Below are 21811 nucleotides of genomic sequence, written 5' to 3' on the forward strand. Positions count from 1 at the left end.
TGCCAGCTTCTCCAATCTCTCCTCCAAGCTGAAGTCCTTTATCCCTGGCATCATTTTGGTAAACTTCCTCTCTTACCCTCTCCAAGGCCTTGACATTGCTCCTAAAATATGATGCCTAAAATTGAATTTAATAGTCTAGCTGATGTCTCATCCAGTTATTCATAATGATGTAGCATGACTTCCTTATTTATTGCCACCATTTACAAATCCAAGTATCTCTTTAGTTTTCTTAATCACCTTATCAACTAGCTTTGCATCTTAAAGGATTAGTGAATAGTCAACTCCATTTTTTTTTCTGTTTTTACAATCCACTCAAAATGATGCTATTTAAGTTAAAGTGCCTCTTCTTAGTGTTCCTCCTAGAGTCGTCAGTCAGCCTATCTTCTCCTGAACTCTGCTACATCCTCCTTGCTGTTATCATTATACTCCAGCATTTATAAATTTATTTTGGATCTGATTTTCTTTTTAGAGCATTCTGTTATTTTGCTACACAACAATCACAGAATTACCACATAGGCCCTCAGTTTGAATATAGAAATGTAGAGGAGCCTCCTTTTAAAACTGTTTACCACCTTTCCTGTAGTCAACGATTGATTTCAACTTCACTTTCTACCATTTCATCCATCACATATAATGCTTGAATACAACATCTGAATCTAAAGATGTAGGGACAGTTTTTAAGAGTATTATTCAGTGTCAACGATCAACAAGTTACAATTTTTTGTCACTTTAACAGCAGCTCGGGTACATATAATAACATTTTTCCAGAGTAAGGTCACAGCTGAAAATAAATGCTATTAACAGCTGGATCGAGTAATCTCAATGAAAAAGTGATTATGAATGCTTTTTAGAATTTAGCCCTGATCTTTGGACCAAGAAATGTGTTTTGGAGTTCACATGCTTTTTAAGTATTTAATCTGATGAGTCTGGTGTGCTGCAGTACCCTGTGGGCACTTCCTTAACTGATTTGGAAAGTGTTGGATAGTTTCTTTCACATATTCTTAAATAAATCTTTATTTACACAGTGGTGCCCATTTGAATCAGATATAGTCTATTATATATTTCAGTTAATGTACCAATTTTTCAGTCGTGGAGCTGTGGAATAGGTTACTAGTAATGGCTTTGAGGACACAAAATGTGTGGATTTGAGAGGAAGTTAAATATCTCTATGTATTAATTAACAGATTTATATATATTTAGATATTTCTTAGTGCTAACTGGACTAATGAGTATTGGGAGAAAATGGGAATAGGTTATTCAGTTGAATGATCAGCCATGATCAGCCCTGCACTCATCCCTGGAAGATCTGGACAACAAAGACACCTATGTCAGACTCCTGCTTGTTGACTACAGCTCCGCCTTCAACACAGTTATCCCCTCCAGACTGATCTCAAAACTGTGTGACCTTGGTCTTGGCTCTGCCGTCTGCAATTGGATCCTCGGCTTTCTGGCATAGGCCACAATTAGTGAGGATAGGTAACTGCACCTCCTCCACAATAACACTCAACACTGGAACCCTCCAAGGATGTGTCCTCAACCCCCTACTGTACTCCCTGTACACCTACAACAGTGTTGCCAAATTCCAAAAAAATGCCATCTAAAAGTTTGACAACACCACCACCGTAGGATGGATATCTAACAACGAGTCAAAATACAGAAGGGAGATAGAAGGCTTGGTGATGTGGTGCAGTGAAAACAATCTGTCTCTCAATGTCAGCAAAACTAAAGAACTGATCATTGACTTCAGAAAGAAAGGAGAACACTCTTTCTCTCTCCCCCCCCATCTACATCAACGGAACTGAGGTTGAGAGAGTGAAGAACATCAAGTTCCTTGGAGTGATGATAACAGATGACCTGTCCTGCACTTCCCACATAAATGTGAAAGTCAAAACTGCACAACAACACCCCTTCTTCCTCAGGCAGCTCAGGAAATTTGGCATGTCTGTGAGGTCCCTCACCAACTTCTACAGTTGCACCATTGAAAGCATACTGTCCGGGTGCATAATGGCCTGGTGTGGCAACTGCCCTGCCCAGGGCAGTAAACTACAGAAGGTGGTGTGCACAGCCCAGACCATCATGGAAGCTAACCTTCCATCCATGGACTCTATTTACACTGCTCACTGCCGCGGAAAGGCGGCCAATATTATCAAAAACCCATGGCACCCTGATAATGCTCTCCTACAACTTCTTCCCTTGGGTAGAAGATACAGAAGCCTGAACATCTGCACAAGCAGGTTCGGGAACAGCTTCTTTCTGGCTGTTATCAGACTATTGAATGGACTCCAGCCTCAAATAATGTAACTTGTATGCCTCTAAGTCTTTTTGATCTGCCTGGATCGCTCATAAACAAAGCTTTTCACTGTATTTCGGTACACGTGACAGTAAAATCAAATCCGAGCAGGCTTGAGGGGCTGAATGACCTACTCCTGCTCCTGTTTCTGATGTTTCTGTGTTGTATGTTTCTTTCAGTTTGTACATTGAGGCATATGGGACAAAGACAGTTGCTGTAAGTGATTATAAGATAACAAGGTGTAGAGCTAGATGAACACAGCAGGCCAAGCAGCATCAGAGGAGCAGGAAAGCTGACTTTTCGGATCGAGACCCTTCTTCAGGAATTCTTCACACCTTGTTATCTCGGACGCTTTCCTACTCCTCTGATGCTGCTTGGCCTGCTGTGTTCATCCAGCTCTACACCTTGTTATCTCAGATTCTCCAGCATTGGCAGTTCCTACTATATCTGCTGTAAGTGATTGTTAGTCTATTAACTTGTATGTTGCGGAAGGTCTTTAATTGTTTTGCTATTCCAATTGACTGCATTTGGAACATAAGTGGAAAATAAAGTAGAACATGCAGGCATGATTGCTTTCATATATATTGGAATTTTGACACAAACATTCACTGCTACCTCAATTACCAGTGATTAGTTCTGATTAGTTTTTCTACACGAAGTTGTAAATTTTTGTAACTGCCTTTTTGGTTTTAAGTCTTTAGAATTATTAAAGGGAAAAATGTGCATTTTTGAGAGACACTCCTTTATAAGAGGAAATGATGTCATGACTATGTTTTCCAATCTGCTACTTCCTTTTCATTCAAAAGATCTGGGCATCCTGACCAGGCCAGTATTTATTAATCATTCCTAATTGCCCAGAGCAAGTTCAGAGTTAACCATATTTTGCTGTTGGTCTGGAGTCGCGTGTAGGCCAGATCAATTAGGGATGGGCAAGAAATGCTGGCCAGCCAGTGACGCCCACAGCCCACAAAATGAGTAGAAAAAAAAAAGGGGTAAGGATGGCAGTTTCCTTCCCTAAAGGACATTAGTGAACCAGATGGTTTTTTTTCCTGACAATCAACAATGGTTCCATGATTATTAGTAATTCCTGTTTTTTTTTTAAATGAATTCAAATTCCACCACCTGCCATGGCAATATTCATACCTAGGTCCCCAGAACATTACCCTGGGTTTCTGGATAAATAGTCTGGTGATTATAATACGAGGAAATTACCTCATCACTACTAAACAAAGGGTAATTTTCAAATTTTTTATGTGACAATAATACAATATCAGTCCATTGTAATACTTAACAATCATGTGATACTGAAAATGAATTTTTTTATAGTACAACATGGCAGATAATGGATAAAATTTCATTATTGTCAATTCACCCTGGTTGAATTTGGATGCCACCTTGGGCTATTTTTAAGGTCCGTACATGGCAAGTATTTGCAATAGTTAACACCTCACATTATATTAGGGATATTAATTGGACCAATAAACAATGTAGATTACTCTGCGGATCTGGATTCCCTTGTTTTGTTTGTACAGATTTCTCTGCCATTCCAATGGAAAAGTGATTATGGGTGCTTTTCAGAATTTCGCCCTGATCTTGGACCAAGAAATGTGTTCTCCAATGTGCAAAGTATTAGTGCGAGTGATTACCACCTCAGTTGGAGAGTAAGATTGTATATAGAACCATTGCCTATCCGTACTTAAAGTAAAATCGTATGTATCAGCACAAAGGGGATACAGATGAGAATTGTCATAGTATGCTAAAGAATAATTAATTTCTCTTGGGCTATTTGGGCAGTATTTCAATGTGATCAAAGTCAATCCTATACTTCAATGTGTTTTATCATATGCCAAAATATTTATGTGGTTTGCTTAATCACAGTTCAAAAGTAACAACAGTTTGAATGTACCTCCTAACGTAAGAGCTGTTGGGCAATTGTTCAATAAATTGCTGTCATTTCAAATTATTTTAGTTTTAAGTTACTTTACCAAAAGGAGGGCACATTGTATCAATTAGATTCTGAGATAGAGTGGATGTTTTTAAACTGAGAAGTATTCAGTTATCTAACAATGATAAAATGATCAGCCTCTGTTGACTGGTATTAAGCACTGTCCAGGAAGGGAACAATTAGCAAAGCTCCCTTCCCAATATTGCAGAATATACCTTAGAAATGGCCATTCAGCCCAACTTTTGCAAGAGATTTCCAATTAGCCACACTCCCCTGCCTTTTGCCTATTCTCCTTTAAAAGTTACCATCAAATCTGCTTGCAGCACCCTTTCTGACAGAACCTCACAGAACTTACTACACAAGATTTCTCTACCTCATATTGTCTCTATTATCTTAAATTTGTGCCCTCTGGTTACTGACACTCCTACCCATTGCATTGGAAACTATTTATCCTACTCATTCTATCAAAACCTTGCAAGACCTCTATCAAATCTACTTTTCATCTTTTTACACCAAAGAGAATAACAACAATTCCTGTAGTCTTTTTACGTGCCATTTGGTCTGGTATCATTCTATCAATCTCCTCCATACCCTGAGGACTTGACAATGCCTTCAAGTGTTATGGTCAGAATTCACTACAGTTACTCCAGCAGGGGCCTTAACCAGTGTATTATAAAAGTTTAGCATAATTTTCTTGATTGTGTGCTCCATATTTCTAAAGTTAATAATTATGTATGCTTTTTAACAAATTTCTGTGTGTCCTACTACTTTCAAAAGACTTGTGTACATGGCCCTGAGAGCTTGCTGTTCTTGCAACCGCTTCAGTGGTACTATTGAGTTTATAATGCCTGTCTTCGGTCTTCCCACCAAATGAATCATGTGCCATTTTTCTGAATTAAATGTCCTTTGCACATTTGACAAATTTCTTCCTCAAGTCTGTCATCATCCTCATCACAGTTTACTACATCTCTGCAGTCTTGTCACCTGCACATTTTTAATTTATACCCTGTAAACCCAAGTTCACATTACTAATACATTTCAAAAAGCACAATGATCCCAACAGTGCCTTCTGGGAGAGACAATTTCTATTTTGTATCTGCACAGTCAATGCACATTTAACCACTGGACTTCAATTTTGCCAGTACATCTTTTCCAGAATTAATTCATGGAAAATGGACATTGCTGCTCATCCCTATTTGCCCTTGAGAAGATAATGGTGAACTGCCTTCTTGAACTGCTGCAGCATATTTGCTCTGGGTAAACCTACAATGCCATGAGGGAAAGAGTTCCAGGATTTTAATCTAGTGACACTGAAGGAACAATAATACATTTTCAAGTCAGGATGGTGAGTGGCTTGGAGGGGAACTTGCAGGTTGTGGTGTTCCTGCTGCCCTTGTCCTTCTACATGGTATTGATCACATCCTTAGAAAGTGCTGTCAAAGGAACCTTTGTGAATGTCTGCCATGCATCTTGTGGGTGGTGCACTCTGCTAATGAGCTTCGATGCTAGAGGCAGTACATGTTTGTGGATGTGCTGCCAAACAAGCAGGCTACTTTGACCTGGATGATGTCCAGCCTCTTGAGTGTCGTTGGAGCTGAACTCCTCCAAATGTGTTCTATCACACACCTGACTTGTGCCTTGTAGATGAGCAGGCCTTGAAGAGTCAGGAGATGAGTTTTTGCTGCAGGTTTTTTAGCCTCTGACCTGTTTATGTAGCCTCTACATTTTCATATGACTAGTCCAGTTCAGTTTAAGGTCAATGGTAATCCCCAGGATGTTGGTCTATTTTCTGATACATTATCAAATTTCTTTTTGAAAGTCCATGTATACAATATGAAACACACTACTCTGATCACCCTCTCTAGTGCCCGATCAAAGAATCCAATCATGTTTGTCAAACACAATTTGCCTTTAACAAATGTATGATGCTTATTTAACTGGTGACCCCTGCTAAAAATAGTATGAATCTTGATATAATGCCTGAGAGGCTTGAGTTTGTCAGTGGCATTGATAAATACCAGTCTGCCTTCAATATCTAAAACTTATTAAACAGAAATAAAGTTCTGGTAACACCTATTAATTAGGCCAACTAGCAAATTTCAAGTTAAAAAGGCAAATTCTGATGAAAGACATTTGAAATTTTACACTGCCATCTTTGGTTCACAGTTCCTGTTTGGTTGCAGCTTTTTCTGTTCTGTTACAAATTTTCAAGAATTTCACAGATTCAAGAAAGACCTTTTCTACTTGTACTTTGGATGCTGATGACTATGGAGCCACTCCCAACAAGAACATGTATCTCCAAGGGTAAGGAGAAGATTTAGGAAAAGACCAAAATCAAACCTACTTTCTCTTTTATAGGACCATTTACATGAAATTAGTTATTTTGGATGATATTGTCATCTGCATAGATCCATTAAACTGATGCAAGTATATGCCACTTTCTGTGACTCTTTTGTTCAAAATTATGTTATTCCTGTTTGTTAATTCTGATCTATAAATGTAATTTAACAAATAGCACTGCTTAAATCGCTAAGGATTTTTCTTACCTAATTTAGTTGGAAATGACACAGCAGAGAGGATAAAAGAGGATACAAGTTCTTAATCTTTTAAAGTCAATAATGGACCGAATCAAACAATTATAGTTGAAGGTTCAGGCATCTGTTTAGATGTACTAAGGTACAGCTTGATTTGGGCATGGTGTTGAGTCATGGCATCTAATGATCTACTTTAGCAAGTAGTCTGAGTGGTTCAGCGCCTCCATTGCACAGCCACCAGCACCTGAAAATTAAACAAGTTAGTCATATCTATAAGAAAAATAATTTGCACTTCTTTAGCACTTTTAGTAACATTAACACTTCCCATACGATGGTCATATAGTCAAGGAAGTACTTTTGAAGATCCACTTCATCGAGGTCGAGAAAATGAAATGTCTGGCTCCAATTTTCTTGTTCCATTTAACTTGCAATGAGTTATTTAAGAGGCACAAGTAAATATCTGGTGCTAACAGTGAATAGAACCATTGATAACAGTGTATCTGAGATGAGGATTGTATTAAAACTTTTGTTTCAAAATGATAAAAGTAAAAATGTGAAGGGTCGTGCCATGTGAATCAAAATGGTTGTGCCACAGTGCAGTTTTTGATAATAGTAGTAGACTGATTTCAGGTTTTAGCAAAGATTTGTAGCTTGGGTTGTGGGAGAGAGATTTGTTGACTTGCTTGCCAAGCTGGTTTGTTTTCGTTCAGGCGTTTTATTACCATGCTAGGTAACATCATCAGTGAGGCCTTCGATGAAACAATATCATTCTACTCTGCTTGGAATTTATACTATCCAGTCCATTATGGTGAGTAGTGTCATTTCCAGTTTTGTTCTGTATGAGTTTGTATATGGGGTCCAATTCTCTGTTTGTTTGATTGCATTATGGGTTGAGAACCATGCCTGTAGGAATTCCCGTGCATGTCTATGTTTGGCTTGGGCTATTATGGTTATGTTGTCCCAGTTAAACTCATGGCCTTCATTGTCCGAGTGTAGTGATGTTAAGGAAAGTTTGTCGTGTAGTTTTGCTGCTAGCTGATGTTCATGTATTCTGATGGCTAGTTTCCTTCCTGTCTGTCCAATGTAATGTTTGTGGCAGTTGTTGCATGGTATTTTGTAAACTACGTTGGTTCTGTGTTGGATATCCCTGCAACTTCTTCAATAGGTGCCTAATAAATAGACAAGAGGACTCTGTACACCCTAACACACTGGCCACACTGTCCTACATCAAGAACATATCAGAACTGACAACGAGACTCCTACGACCACTAGGAATCATGGTGGCCCACAAGCCCACAGCCATTCTATGACAAACACTTACAAGGATTAAAGACCCTATTCCCACAACATGCAGAACCAATGTAGTTTACAAAATACCATACAACGACTGCCACAAGCACTACATTGGACAGACAGGAAGGAAACTAACTATCAGAATTCATGAACATCAGCTAGCAGCAAAACGGCACGATGAACTTTCCTTAAAGCAGTAGACTCGGACAATGAAGACCATCAGTTTAACTGGGACAACATAACCATAGTAGCCCAAGCCAAACATAGACACGCATGGGAATTCCTAGAGACATGGTTCTCCACCCATAATGCAATCAACAAACAAAGAATTGGAGCCCATATACAAACCCATACAGATCAAAACCAGAAATGACACTACTCACCATCATGGACCAGACAGCGTAAATTCCAGGCATAGTAGAACAACATCACTTCATCGGTGACCTCACTGATGAGTTACCTAGCATGGTGACGAAATGTCTGAACGGAAACAAGCCAGCTTGGCGAGCAAGTAAACAACCTCAATAGTAGACTGTTCCTGGCAGCACTCAATATGGTGCCACCTAAAAGACTAATACACAAAGTAACAGCTCATGGTGTTGGGAATAATATATTAGCATGTACAGAGGATTGGCTAACTAACTGGAAACAGCGAGTCAGGACAAACAAATCATTTTAAGGTTGGCAAACTTTAACTAGTGGAGTGTCACAGGGATTGGTGCTAAGGTCACAACTATTTACAATTTATGCTAATGTCTTGAATAAAGGAGCTGGGTGTATTATATTCGGTCATATTTGACGATACACAGCTGGATAGGAAAGCAACAGTGAGGATGATTAAAACCACCTACAAAGGGATAGAGCTAGGGCAAAAAACTGACAGATTAAAATGTGAGGCTGTCAACTTTGCTTAAAAATACGGAATCAGATAATGATTTAAGTGGTGAAAGTAGAATGCTCTGGTACAAAAGGATCTGGGTGTGTTTGTACATGTGTCAGAGAAGGTTAATATGCAGGTACAGCGAGTAATTAAGAAGGTATTATTCACAAGGCAGGTAGAGGGAGGGGAATGAAAAAGAAATAAAAGACTTGAGCACATAGGCTGTATGGCTAACACTTCATTGTAAATCCAAGTTCATGTTCATAAATTTTTTTTACTTACATTTATCACCTGTTTGAACAATCGTCACTGTATAGCAGCTACAAAAATCAAGCTACATAATCTCTGTCCTTAGCACCATTATCATCAGTGCAGCTGAACCACTTCTCATTATTCAATGTGGGAACATCACATATTGAAAGCCTTCAAACAGGTTAACAGCAGCAAAAACAAAGAAAAAACAAAGCCAAAAGCTGCATTTGCTTCTGCGAACAGAAAGGGACTGCTTGCCCTTCAAACAACCAAGAGATTCACAGCCAAAAAGTAATCACCACACCTAACTCACATCTATTGAAACCAGACGTCAATTAGGTCCTTTCTGCCTAAACTATTACACCAAGGTGACTGCTTTCCCTGATCTATCCCATACCTCCTTTCTAGGAGTGATAATAAATTTACTTCTCAGCCCAGACAGATCTCCTCCAAAACTTCCCTAAAAGATTTCAACTTCGAATCATAGAATCCCGACAGTGTGGAAGCAGGCCATCTGGCCAATAGAGTCCAAAGTCAAGTTCATGCCTTTCAATGTTGACTCTCTATCATAAATCCTACAATATAAACAATCTTTCATTAACTGTCCAGGGGATTTGTAGCCACCTGCTCACTGGCACACATTGGATGAGGTCACAGCTCTGGAAGGACTCTCTGACCTTGTGTTTTTCAAACCATTTACAAATTTAACCAACACCAATATACAACTAATTTGAAATCCAAACTCTAAAAATAATATGTATAGGTGACGCATGCATTTCATCATAGGGCCAACATTCCATTTTCCTTTTATTGCAAGTGGGACAGAGAATAGAAGGTCTTATTTCTTATGTTTTTGTGTTCTTATGCATTTCCTTATTTTACAGAGTAGATATCCAAGTTTACTAGAAAATTATCACTATATGCATCAGTCACATATAAAATGGTCATTTTATCTTCACTTGAGAAGCTGGCTGTTTTTGACTTTCTTGTCAACTAATGACTGAAAGTTAATGTTTTTTGGGTTGGGGTTATTAAAAAATACCAGCCACAGGCCTTTCAAAGGGATTTTTCTCAGTATCTTTCTGACAGGATCTTTTGATATTGTATCCAGATTTTGGAAAAGCCACCACCGCCCTCAATCCATATAATTTCCAATGAGCACCCTGCAATACATCTTCTATCTGCAACATGGTATTTGTTTTATCAGCTTGGCATTTCCTCCATATTATCAGATGATCAGTGTCCTAGGAATTTAAACAAATAAATAAAACATCGAGTGCTGCAGGTCACTGTGGGACTGGGAAGGGCTGTATACTAAAGTAGACCGGAGGTTGTCTATTGTCTGACTTTTTCCACAGGACTGACTGCAATATTCTATCCTCTCCTTGGGGCATAAACTATGCTGCACATGTACAGGAAATTCATACAGATTTGTAATGCTTTTCTTTGAAAAAGAAATCTTTTTTCAAACTAACCTTTGACCTTTAGTTGCAGTTAAATTTTATGGGGAGTGAAAATAATTAATCAAATGAATTTACTTAGCTTTAAACCTTTGCTCATTTCAATGTAAAATTGTCCGCTGTAGAAGTATAGATTTTTAACTTGTTGGCACTGTGACACTGTTTAAGCTCAGTGAGACTTCATTAGTTTTTAATTGGGGTAGTAACTTTCTGCAAAGATTAAATATTTCTGGTTTTGTATTGCTTACAAGTAATACATGCCTGCTTTAAAAATAACTTTGCTACAAATTGAGAAAAAAATTACATGCGTATGGCTGAGACCCATTGAAAGGAACACAAAGCATATAAAGTAAATGAAATAAATAGTGAATGCCACCTTGAAATTATATTACTGCCAATTTTCAGGTCTCTAGCCAAATAAATGTAAGACTAAACTAAAACATTTGTTTAGATTGAATGTACAACTGTATCTGGAGAATATGAAATTCCAGTCCATTATTATAGGTTTTCAAGCAATCACCATGAATATTTCACACCTTTTATACTCGTATTTTGGATTCTGTTTTTTTCTTTGCTCTATAGTTGATGATTAAAAAAGCTATAGACTACACGAAGATATCAGTGGATGAGTCAGGTGTGCAGAACAGTAACAAATAATGTTCACTTTGGAGCAGTATGAGATGATGCATTTGGGGAAGGCTAATGTATAGGGAATACACAATAAATGGTTGACTATCTGGCAACTGTCACAAACAAAATTTTTCTTCTATGTTAATTTCCATCTAGTAAACTCTAGGATTTATGATAGAGAGTCAACATTGAAAGGCATTAACTCTTTCCCACTAGTTGGAGGTCAATAGACTACACTCAATACTTTAATTGTTCCTCAGCTACAGCCATACTCATTCTGACCTTGAATCTTCTGGGATGACCTCTTTGCCCAGCACTGCAATGCTTTAATTAACTAATACTGCTACCCTCCTTTTCTATTTTTTTTCTGAATACTATGTACCTAGGAATATTTAGCACCCAATCCTCCAATTCCTTGGGCCAAGTCCAGTTATTTTTTTTGCACTCTCTCAATAACAGATCCACTCACTAAAGCAGGGTTTAATTTCACTGCACAATGGAACAGGTAAACAATTTTCATCAGAACAATTTTATTTAACAAACTCACTGGGGATAAATTATAGATTCGTAGAATCCCTACAATGTAGAAGCAGGCCATTAAGCCCATTGTAGAATCAGAGTCATATTGCATGGAAGTAGACCCTTCGGTCCATGCCAACCATAATCCCAAACTAAACTAGTTCCACTTGCCTGCGCTTGGCCCATATCCCTCGACATTGCTTATTCATATACTTGTGTAATTGTCTTTTAAATGTTGCAACCGTACCTACATCCACCACTTCTTCTGGAAGTTCATTCCATGCACGAACCACTGTGTAAAAAAAAACGCTACTCATGTCTTCTTAAATCTTTCTCCTCCCACCTTAAAAATTTTCCCCTTGTCTTGAAATCCCCCACATCAGGGAGAAGACACCTGTCATTCACCTTATCTATACCCCTCATTATTTTATAAACTTCTATAAAGGTCAACTCTCAACCTCCTACTCTCCAGTAGAAAAAGGTCCCAGCCTATCCAGCCTCTCTTTATGACTCAAACCCTCCATTCCTGGCAACATCCTAGTAAATCTCTTCTGAACCCTCTCCAGCTTAGTATCCTTCCTATAACAACGCAACTAAAACTGGAAGCAGTACTCCAGAAGAGGCCTCACCAACGTCCTGTACATTCTCTCCATAACATCCCATCTCTGATATTTGAAGATCTAAGCAATGAAGGCAAACATCCTAAACACCTCCTTAACCACCTTGTATATGTGATGCAAATTTCGAAGAATTATGTACCTTTAAACCCTAGGTCTCTCTGTTCTACAACACTGCCCAAGGCCCTACTTTTAATTATACAAGTCTTGTCTTTATTTGTTTTTCCAAAATGTAATACCTCATATTTATCCAAATTAAACTCCATCTGCCACTCAGTCCATTGACCGAATTGATCAAGATCTCTTTGTAATCTTGGGTAACCTTCTTCACTGTCCACTATATCATCAATCTTGGAGTCATCACAAACTTACTAACCATGCTTTCTATATTCTCATCTAAAACATTTATATAAATGACAAAACTGGACCCAGCACTGATCCCTGTGGAACACCACTGGTTGCAGGTCTCCAGTCTGAAAAACAACCCTCCACCATCACCCTCCGCCTCCTGTTGTTAAGCCAAGTTTGTATCCAATTGGCAAGGTTACGTTGAATCCCATGTGATTTAAGTTTACTAATTAGTCTACCATGTGGAACCTTGTTAACAGCTTTACTAAAGTCCAAGTAAACAATGTCTATCTCTCTGCCCTCGACAATCTTCTTGGTTACTTCCTGAAAAAACTCAATCAAGTGTATGAGACGTTATTTCCCTCACACAAAACCATGCAGACTATCTCTAATCAGTCTTTGCCTCTCCAAATGCCTGTAAATCCTATCTTTCAGAATCGCTTCCAACAACTTTCCCACAACTGAAGTCACACTTGCAGGTCTGTTCCCAGGCTTCTCTTTACATCCCCTCTTAAAGGCACAATATTAGCCACTCTCCAGTCATCTGGCACTGCACCCATTGTTATAGGTGATACAAATATTTCTGCAAGGGGCTCTGCAATTTCCTCCCTAAACTCCCACAAAGTCCTGGGATACATTAGATCAGGTCCTGGAGATTTATCTACTTTTATATTTTCTAAGACCTCCAGCAGTTCCTCTCCTGTAATGTGAACTATTTTCAAAACATCAATGCATATTTCCCTGCATTTTCTAGCCTCCATTTTGTTCTCCGCAGTAAAAACTGATGCAGAAATATTCATTTTAATATCACTTGCCAAATCCTGAGGTTCAACACGAAGGTGACCTGTTTGTCCTTTTAAGGGGCCTTCTGTCTCAAGTTGTTCTCTGCTCTTCATGTCCTTGTAGACTCTCTCTCTTTGGATTATCTTTTACATTATTTGCCAAGGCTACACACCAGTCCAAACTGGTCCGAAGAGCATTTCACCCAGATCCACACCCCTCCCCTATCCCTGTAAGCCTGCAATTCCTCTGGCCAATCCACCTAACCTGCACACCTTTAGGCTGTGGGACGAAACCGGAGCACCTGGAGGAAACCCATAGAGATAGGGGGAGAAAGGCAACTGTCTATGTGCAGGTTGCACAGAGGCTGGAATCAAAGAGTCCCTGGAGCTGTGAGGCAGCAGGGCTAACCACTGAGCCACTGTGCTAATTTCATGTTATTTGCTAGCAGAACATTTTTTAAATGAACCTTGTATCAATAAAAATAATTACCTTTTTATGAGACAAAATTGGAATTACTTCACTCTCAAATGGAAAACTCCTGTATTCCTTAATGTTCAAGTTTACACCCACTGTAAACACATTCTATTCTATTGTGAGATAGTAAGAACTGCCGATGCTGGAGTCAGATAACAGTGTGGAGCTGGAGGAACACAGCAGGCCAGGTAGCATTAGAGAAGCAGGAAAGTTGACGTTTCCGGTCAGGAACCTTCTTCAGAAAATCGAGAATTGAAGAAGGGTCCCGACCTGAAATGTCAACTTTCCTGCTCCTCTGATGCTGCCTGGCCAGCAGTGTTCCTCCAGCTCCACACTGTTATCTTAGATTCTATTGTTTTGTTACTCGTTTCACTCACTGGGTGTAGTATTTTCTGATGCAGGTAAATCCACAAAACAAACCAACTTTGCTTTCAATTTCAGACAGTCAGCTTTCACTTTTCACCTTCCCCGTTTTGTGGCAAAAGTAACGGTGAGACTCCTTGAATGACATTTATGTCCCACACTTACTTTCCCTCCTCTAAGAAACATTTTTTTTGCCACTGCCTCATGGCAATTAGTGTTCTATTCATTATCAACTTGATTTTCTCTCCAGCTGCAGAATGGACTTGCAAACAAAGGTTTACTGTCACGTATGTGTTTGTGGGATAGTTCATAACTTTCAGCTGAAACTGCAGTTTCCCATATTTTTTAGAAAATTTATGGCTTTCTAAGTGGGACCTGATTCTTAAAGTAATTCTGTTTGTAAACTTCCTAAAATCCTGTTTGCAAATGTTTATATTTCTCAGGTTTTCAGAACCTTGAACAAGTTTCATCACCCTATACTATTGATCAAACACTTTTTTTTCTTCAACATCTACTGATTCTGTCTGTTTCTTCAATTCTTTAAACTTTTCCCAATAAGCTTGTCAGACTAACTCGTAAACTTAGTTTTAATTATGTCATATAAACTTATGCTTTCCCTACCAAAATGCTCTTTAATAAAAACATCCAAATTTCTCTAATCTATTGTAAAATTGTAGCAATTTTGTCAAATTATACAAAATCCATTTCAGTTCTTACCTTTAGGCACTAGGCAAATATTACTGCAAATCTGAACCAGGAGTGAATTTTGACCCATTTTGTCAAGTCTGCCTGCTACTCGCTTTCAACAAAATTGAAGCCTTTCTCAATTCAAATTTCTTGGGTTCCCTCTCTCTCATTGCACTTCAAGACTTCCCTTTTTGTTACACTCAAATTCTCTTTGTGTTTTACAAATTGACTGTGAAGCTTTGATAGATATATGAAGAGAAAAATGATTAGTGAAGACAAATGTAGGTCCCTTCCAGTCAAAAATAGGCAAAATTATAGTGGGGAACCAAGAAAATCAGATCAATTAAATACACATTTTGGTTCTGCATGGTCTAGAGAGCGGAATTAAAGGAAACCAGTATTTGTAGGGAAGTGGAGTTGGGGAAATTGATAGGATTAAATACGAATAAATCCTCCAGGGCCCAAAAATCTACATCCCAGAATACTTAAGGAAGTGGCTCTGGAATCATTGGCTATCTTTCAATATTCCATACACTTTGTAACAGTTCCCGCGGATTGGATTGCAGCTAATTTCACCCCATTATTTAACAAAGGAGGTAGAGAGAAAACAGAGAACGAAAGACTGGCTACTCTGACATCAGTAGTGGGAAAATACTCCAGTCTATTATAAAAGATTTAACAGCAGAGCACTTGGAAATCAGTGACAAGATCGGATGGAGTTGCATGGAATAATAAAAGGGAAATCATTTTTACAAATCTACTGGAATATTGTGATTTAACTAGTAGAGTGGTAAGGGGGTGACAATGGATGCAGTTTATTTGGACTTGCAGAAAGCTTTTAAGGTCTCAATTAGCATGCAAAATTAAAGAAGAAGATCAGATTGGGGGCTAATGTATTGACATGGATAGAGAAACAAAGTAGGAACAAACTGAGATAGTAGGAACTGCAGATGTCTAGGAACAAACTGATATTTTTTCCAAGTGGCAGTGACTGGTGGAGTATTGCAGGAATCAGTGCTTGGACCTCAGCTACTCACATCATATAGTAATGATTTAGATGAGAGAACTAAATGTAATATCTCCAGGTTTGCAAATGACTCAAAGCTGAGTGGGAGGGTGAGTTGTCGGGAGGATGCAGAGATGGTTCAGTATGTTTTTGGTCAAGTTGCTCACTTATTCAAATAAACAAGTGAGCAAGAGAAATATGACGTGGATAAATGAGGTTATCCACTTTGGTAGCAAAAACAGGAAGGCAGAATATTATCTGAACGGTGACAGATTAGGAAAGGGGAAGGTGCGACAATGATCTGGGTTTTCTTGTAAATCAATTGATAAAACTAAACATGCAGATGCAGCAGGCAGTGAAGTAGGCAAATAGTATGTCAGTTTTCATGGCGAGGGATTGGAGTACAGGAGGAGGGATATTTGTTGCAATTCTACAGGACCTTAGTAAGACCCCACCTGAAATACTGTGTACAGTTTTGGCCTCCTTACCTGAGGAAGGATGTTCTGGCTATTGAGAGAGGCAAGTGGCTAGAGAGGAAGTTGCAGGGGTCCTGGCTGATATATTCGCATCATTGTTAGCCACAGGTGAAGCCCTGGAAGACTGGAGGGTAGGGCATGTTGTGCCCTTATTCAAGGGCTGCAAAGAAAAACCTGGGAATTATACACTAGTAATCTTAACATCTGTGGTAGGTAAGTTACTTGAAGATTGAGGGATAAGATAAACATGCATTTAGAAAGACAGTGGTTGATAAGGAGTAGTCAGCATGGCTTCATGCATGGGAGATCATGCCTCACAAATTTGTTAGAGTTTTTTGAAGTCACCGGGAAGGTGGTTGAGGTCAGGGCAGTAGATGTAGTCCACATAGACTTCAGTAAAGCCTTTTGATAAGGCTCCACGTGGTAGGCTGCTCTGGAAGGTTAGATCACATGGAATCCAGGGAGAGCTGGCAAATTGGACACATAATTAGCTTGATGGTAGGAAGCAGAGACTAATAGTGGAAGGATGCTTCTCTGACTGGAGGCCTGTGATTAGTGGTGTGCCTTGGGTCTGTGCTGGGGACATTGCTGTTTGTTACCTAAATCAATGATTTGGATGAGAATGTATAAGGCATGATTAGTAAGTTTGCAGATGACACTAAACTAGGCGGTAACATGGACAGTGAGGAAGTTATTAGAAATTGCAGCAGGATCTTGATCAGATGGGGAAATGGGCTGAGAAATGGCAAATGGAGTTTAATATAGATAAGTGTAAGGTGTTGCATTTTGGAAAGTCAAATCAAGGTAGGAGTTTCATGGTGAATGGTAGGACCTTTTAAGGAGTGTAGTGGAACAGAGGGACCTTGGAGTGCAGGTGCATGGTTCCTTGAAAGTGGAGTCACAGGTAGACAGGGCAGTGGAGAAGGTGTTTGGCACACTGGCCTTCATCAGTCAGGGTTTTGAGTACAGAAGCTGGGGAGTTATGTTACAATTGTACAGGATGTTGGCGAGGCTACATTTGGAGTATTGTGTTCAGTTTTGGTCACCTTGCAATAGAAAGGATGTTATTAAATTGGAAAGAGTGCGGAGGAGATTTACAAGGATGTCGCCAGGATACAAGGGACAGAGTTATAGGGAGAGGTTGGACAAGCTAGGACTTTTTTCTTTAGAGCATAGTAGACTGAGGGGGATTTTATAAAAGTGTATAAGATCTTGAGGCATGGATAAGGTGAATGCACTTGGTTCCCCAACCCTGGGTAAAAGACTGAGGGCTAGAGGGCATCAGTTTAAGGTAAGAGGGGAAAGAATACAAGAGAACCTAAGGGGCAACTTTTTTTTTTTTTTTACACCATACACCTATGGAATGAGCTGCCAGTGGAAGTGATTGAGGCAGGTACATTAACAATGTTTTAAAAGGCATTTGGACGAATACATGGAGAGGAAAGGTTTAGAAGGATATGGGTCAAATGCAGGGAAATGGGGTTAGTGTGGATGGACATTTTGGTCAGCGAGGACCTGTTTGGGCCAAAGGGCCTGACTCCGTGCTGTAGGACTCTATGATCTATAACTCAATTGAGGGAGTGCACTAAAGATTTGTCAGGCTGATTCCTGAAATGGCAAGACTGATATATATTAAGAGACTGGATCAGTTAGGATTACATTCAGTAGAGTTTGGAAGAATGGGGTGGGAGGGCAGTGTGGATCTTTTGGATATCTTAATAGAACTAGACTGCGTAAGTGCAGGAAGGATGTTCTCAATGATCAGGAGTTCAGAACCAGGGGTCACAATCTAAGGATGTGGGTAGACCATTTAGGACTGAGATGAGGAATTTTTTCACCCAGTGAATGGTAAGCCTGTGGAATTCGCTGCCACAGAAAGTGGTTGAGGCTAAAACATTGAATGTTTTCAAGAGGGAGTGAGATATAGTATTCGGGCTAAAGGGATCACAGGTTATAGGGAGAAAGCAGGAACAGGGTACTGAGTTGAATGATCAGACATAATCCTATCGAAAGGGGAACAGACTCATTGGGCCAAATGGCCTTCACCTGCTCCTATTTTCTGTTTGTTTTTTTTCCCTGTTCCTCTTGTTGGATCTCTAATTCATATTAGCTCAGCTGGTTGGATATCTGGTTTATGGTACAGAGTGATTGATACCAACAGCATGTGTTCAATTCCTGCACTGGCTGAGGTTACCATGAAAGACTCTTTCTAAACCTCTCCGCTCACCTGAGGTGTGGTGACCCTTGGGTTAAAGCACCACCAGTCGTCTCTCTCTGAGAGAGCAGCCCTATGGGACAATGGTGACTTTATCTTCAATTTCTCCCACCCTTTTTGTTCATCATTCTTTGATGGCTTTTATATTATGTCCAGTTCGCTGACCTGCAAAATATGGTTGTGGAATTGTATGCTTTTTCTTTCAATTTGATACAATCTTTAACTTCCTTTTTTAGTCACTAATAGTGCATCCTTCTCCTGAGTCTTTCTTTCTCGCTGGAAATATTTGTGTTATGAGTATCTACTTTAATGTCTGACACTGCCTTTCTACTGACTTACCCCCTAACCTAGTTCCCCAGCTCACATTGGACAGGTCTGTCTTATACTTTGTATTTGCCTTTATTTCGTGTGAAACACTAGTTATAGATACATTCTTCTCTCCTTCGAATGTGAATGTGAAAATCAGTTATGAAATGTTCCTGCTGCTAGGAAGTCCTCTGTGATTTAGTTAATCCTGTCTCATTACATGTTGCCATAACTAGAACAATCTGCTCTCTGTTTGACTCTGGAATATGCTGGTATATGAAACTATTCACAGTATACACTACAAACTCATCTTCCAACTACCTTTACCAATCTGATTTCTCCAATCTATAGGTAGATTAAAATTACCCATGATTACTATCTCAGACACTTTTATTATTGTTTTATTGCTTCATTGTTTTACATATTCTTCATAAATTCCAAATAGAGTGTCTTCTCTTCAAAGGCTCCAAAGCCAAAGATTTGAAAATAAACAGCCTGATTACAGAGAAATGACAGGTAGGTTGAATTCAAAGAGCTGCTAATCAGATACACATCTGAAAAAAAAATCACATAACATGTATAAACTTGAATTGAATAACCAGGCTCCTCTATCTACCCAACTACTTGGCAACCATCCAAACCATTGAAGCAATATTTGAATTTACCTGTAACATGGGCCTGCATTTTGGGTGAGTTCTGTGCAGCAGCATGGTAGGAATTATTCTCTGAGGGAGGGAATCTTGGAAAAATGAATTAACTGGGCGGTTGGTTTCCCATGTGCAAGTAGATTGTTTGAGAGGCTGGAGGGCTATCATGTGAGAATCTGCATTTGGCTGAAGATAGGAGGTTATTTTGTTAAGAGTGTAAAAGATGGTGAATTTGGGGGAAGTAGGATTATGGACTATGTGGGAAATCCAGATTGAGTGCATGTCAAATGGTGTTCTGGCTTCTTTCTCATTACATGTGGGTGGACTTGGGCAGCGGGGGAGGGAGGTGACTTGGCGTAAAGATGGTGTGAGCAGAGTATGTGGTGTTCAATGGTGGTTGGACCATTGGTAAAGATGGAGTGTTGTATGATCATGGATTGAATCTATTTGCTGGTCTAATGGATCTTGATCATGTGGTAATGAGTCTAATAGTTCTTCAAGGGAGCAGATGGTAATGGGGAGCAGGGAGCAAACAGGCGTTTGAGGAGAAGAGGGGAAAATGGTAGTTACTGGGTGGCATATTGGGCCCAGAGGCAGCACTCCTGCTCTTCCTGGCTCAAAAACAGTGTGGTAACAGTGCTTACCTCATGGAATCAATCCTTCCACTCTCCTTTTTAAACTGCCATCCATCCACCTGTGGGTAAAAATAGAATGACTAGGGGTGAAGTCACATAGTGTCATTATAATATTTAAATAACCCCCAATGAAACATTCCTGAGAGTGTGGTACCCCTGCAACAAACATTCCTGCCTTCATCCCATTATGGCTTTGCTTAGCTTATTTTTTTTCATTTTAAGCCCGATAAAAGCTAGCTCATTCCTTTTTTGGGGGGGGGGAGGGGGGTTAAGGTCCAACCCATGAATTCTGTCAGTGAACTTGGCTTTCAAATCATTATGCATTGTTATTGAAAGATTCAGCTTGAACTAGACAGAAATGTTTTGCTCCTATCAAACCATATTTGGTAAAGTTTTGTGCTACTCCGTCAGTGGAGCGAAATGTAACGATTACTTTCAATTTGATTCACCCAGTGCTGCTTTCAAGTCAGATGTAGTATGACACAGAGCAAGGTTCTTTTGGCCCACACTTGGAATGTCTGGATAATTTGGGAAGACTCAGGCTTTTTCCATGGATTAAAATTTATGAAATTGCTTTAGGATATAGGTGCCTTGTCATTACTAATAATATCCAGGATGATGGAAGTTTAGTCCCAAAATGACATGTGCAATTCATGCAGAAAATTTGACTTTGAAAAAAATTAAAGACTATTTCTGATCTAAAATGGTTCAGATCAATAGGCTAAGTCCCTTTACATTTTTCTGATTGGCCCAATAGTGACCAACTAGATCTTAAATTATGACATGTAGGTTTAGTTAGTGTCAGCAATGGCTCAGTTGGCAGCACCCTTACCCCAGAATCAAAAGGTTCAAATCCCACCCTAGCGTTTGAGCACAAGAATCACTGGTGCTGCAGTATTAATGGAGCATTGCACTGTTTGAGGTACTGCCTTTTGGATGTATCATTAAATCCCCTTACCATAACTCGGATAGATGGAAAACATCCCATAGTACAGATTCAACGGAAATCAGGGGAGTTACTCCAGCATCCTGGACAATATTTATTCTACAATTAACATCACAAAAAAAGTCATTATCTGGTGATTATCACTTTGCTGTTTGTGGAAGGTTGCTAAGCACAAATTAGCTTCTCTATTTCGTAGTACAAAAATAATTACACTTTTTGAAAATATATGACTGTAAAATGCTTTGAGATGTTCAGTGGTCATAAAAAATTGAATAAATGCAGATCTTTCTTTCTAAAATTAAAAGTCAAAATAAAATCATCATAAAAGTAAGAACATTTAACTCGACATTCAAAAATTAGCAGGAAAATAGATAATATAACATGTCCACCTTGGATAAGAAGTGGCACTCTCATTTCTGTGTCAATAGGTCATGGATTCAAACTCCATTGTAATTCAGTCCTCAAAATGCTGCAACGTTAGTGCTGTTTTCTAGATGAGACTTTA

The 21811-nt window shown here is 39.2% G+C and overlaps 1 protein-coding gene and 1 long non-coding RNA gene across 2 annotated transcripts in view; one reads left to right on the top strand and one right to left on the bottom strand.

Annotated features, from left to right (window-relative positions):
* The window catches only part of dennd2b (DENN domain containing 2B), a 397329-nt gene that overhangs the window by 71070 nt on the left and 304448 nt on the right, over positions 1-21811 (top strand). The window lies entirely within an intron of this gene.
* LOC125485199 overlaps positions 1-21811 on the bottom strand; it is a 59806-nt gene that overhangs the window by 28530 nt on the left and 9465 nt on the right. The window contains exon 2 of the long non-coding RNA XR_007263940.1: positions 20370-20419. This is a non-coding gene — a long non-coding RNA (uncharacterized LOC125485199). The remainder of the gene's footprint in view (positions 1-20369; positions 20420-21811) is intronic.

This window comes from Rhincodon typus, chromosome 17 (assembly GCF_021869965.1).
Source record: "Rhincodon typus isolate 14 chromosome 17, sRhiTyp1.1, whole genome shotgun sequence".
Classification (NCBI taxonomy): Eukaryota; Metazoa; Chordata; class Chondrichthyes; order Orectolobiformes; family Rhincodontidae; genus Rhincodon; species Rhincodon typus.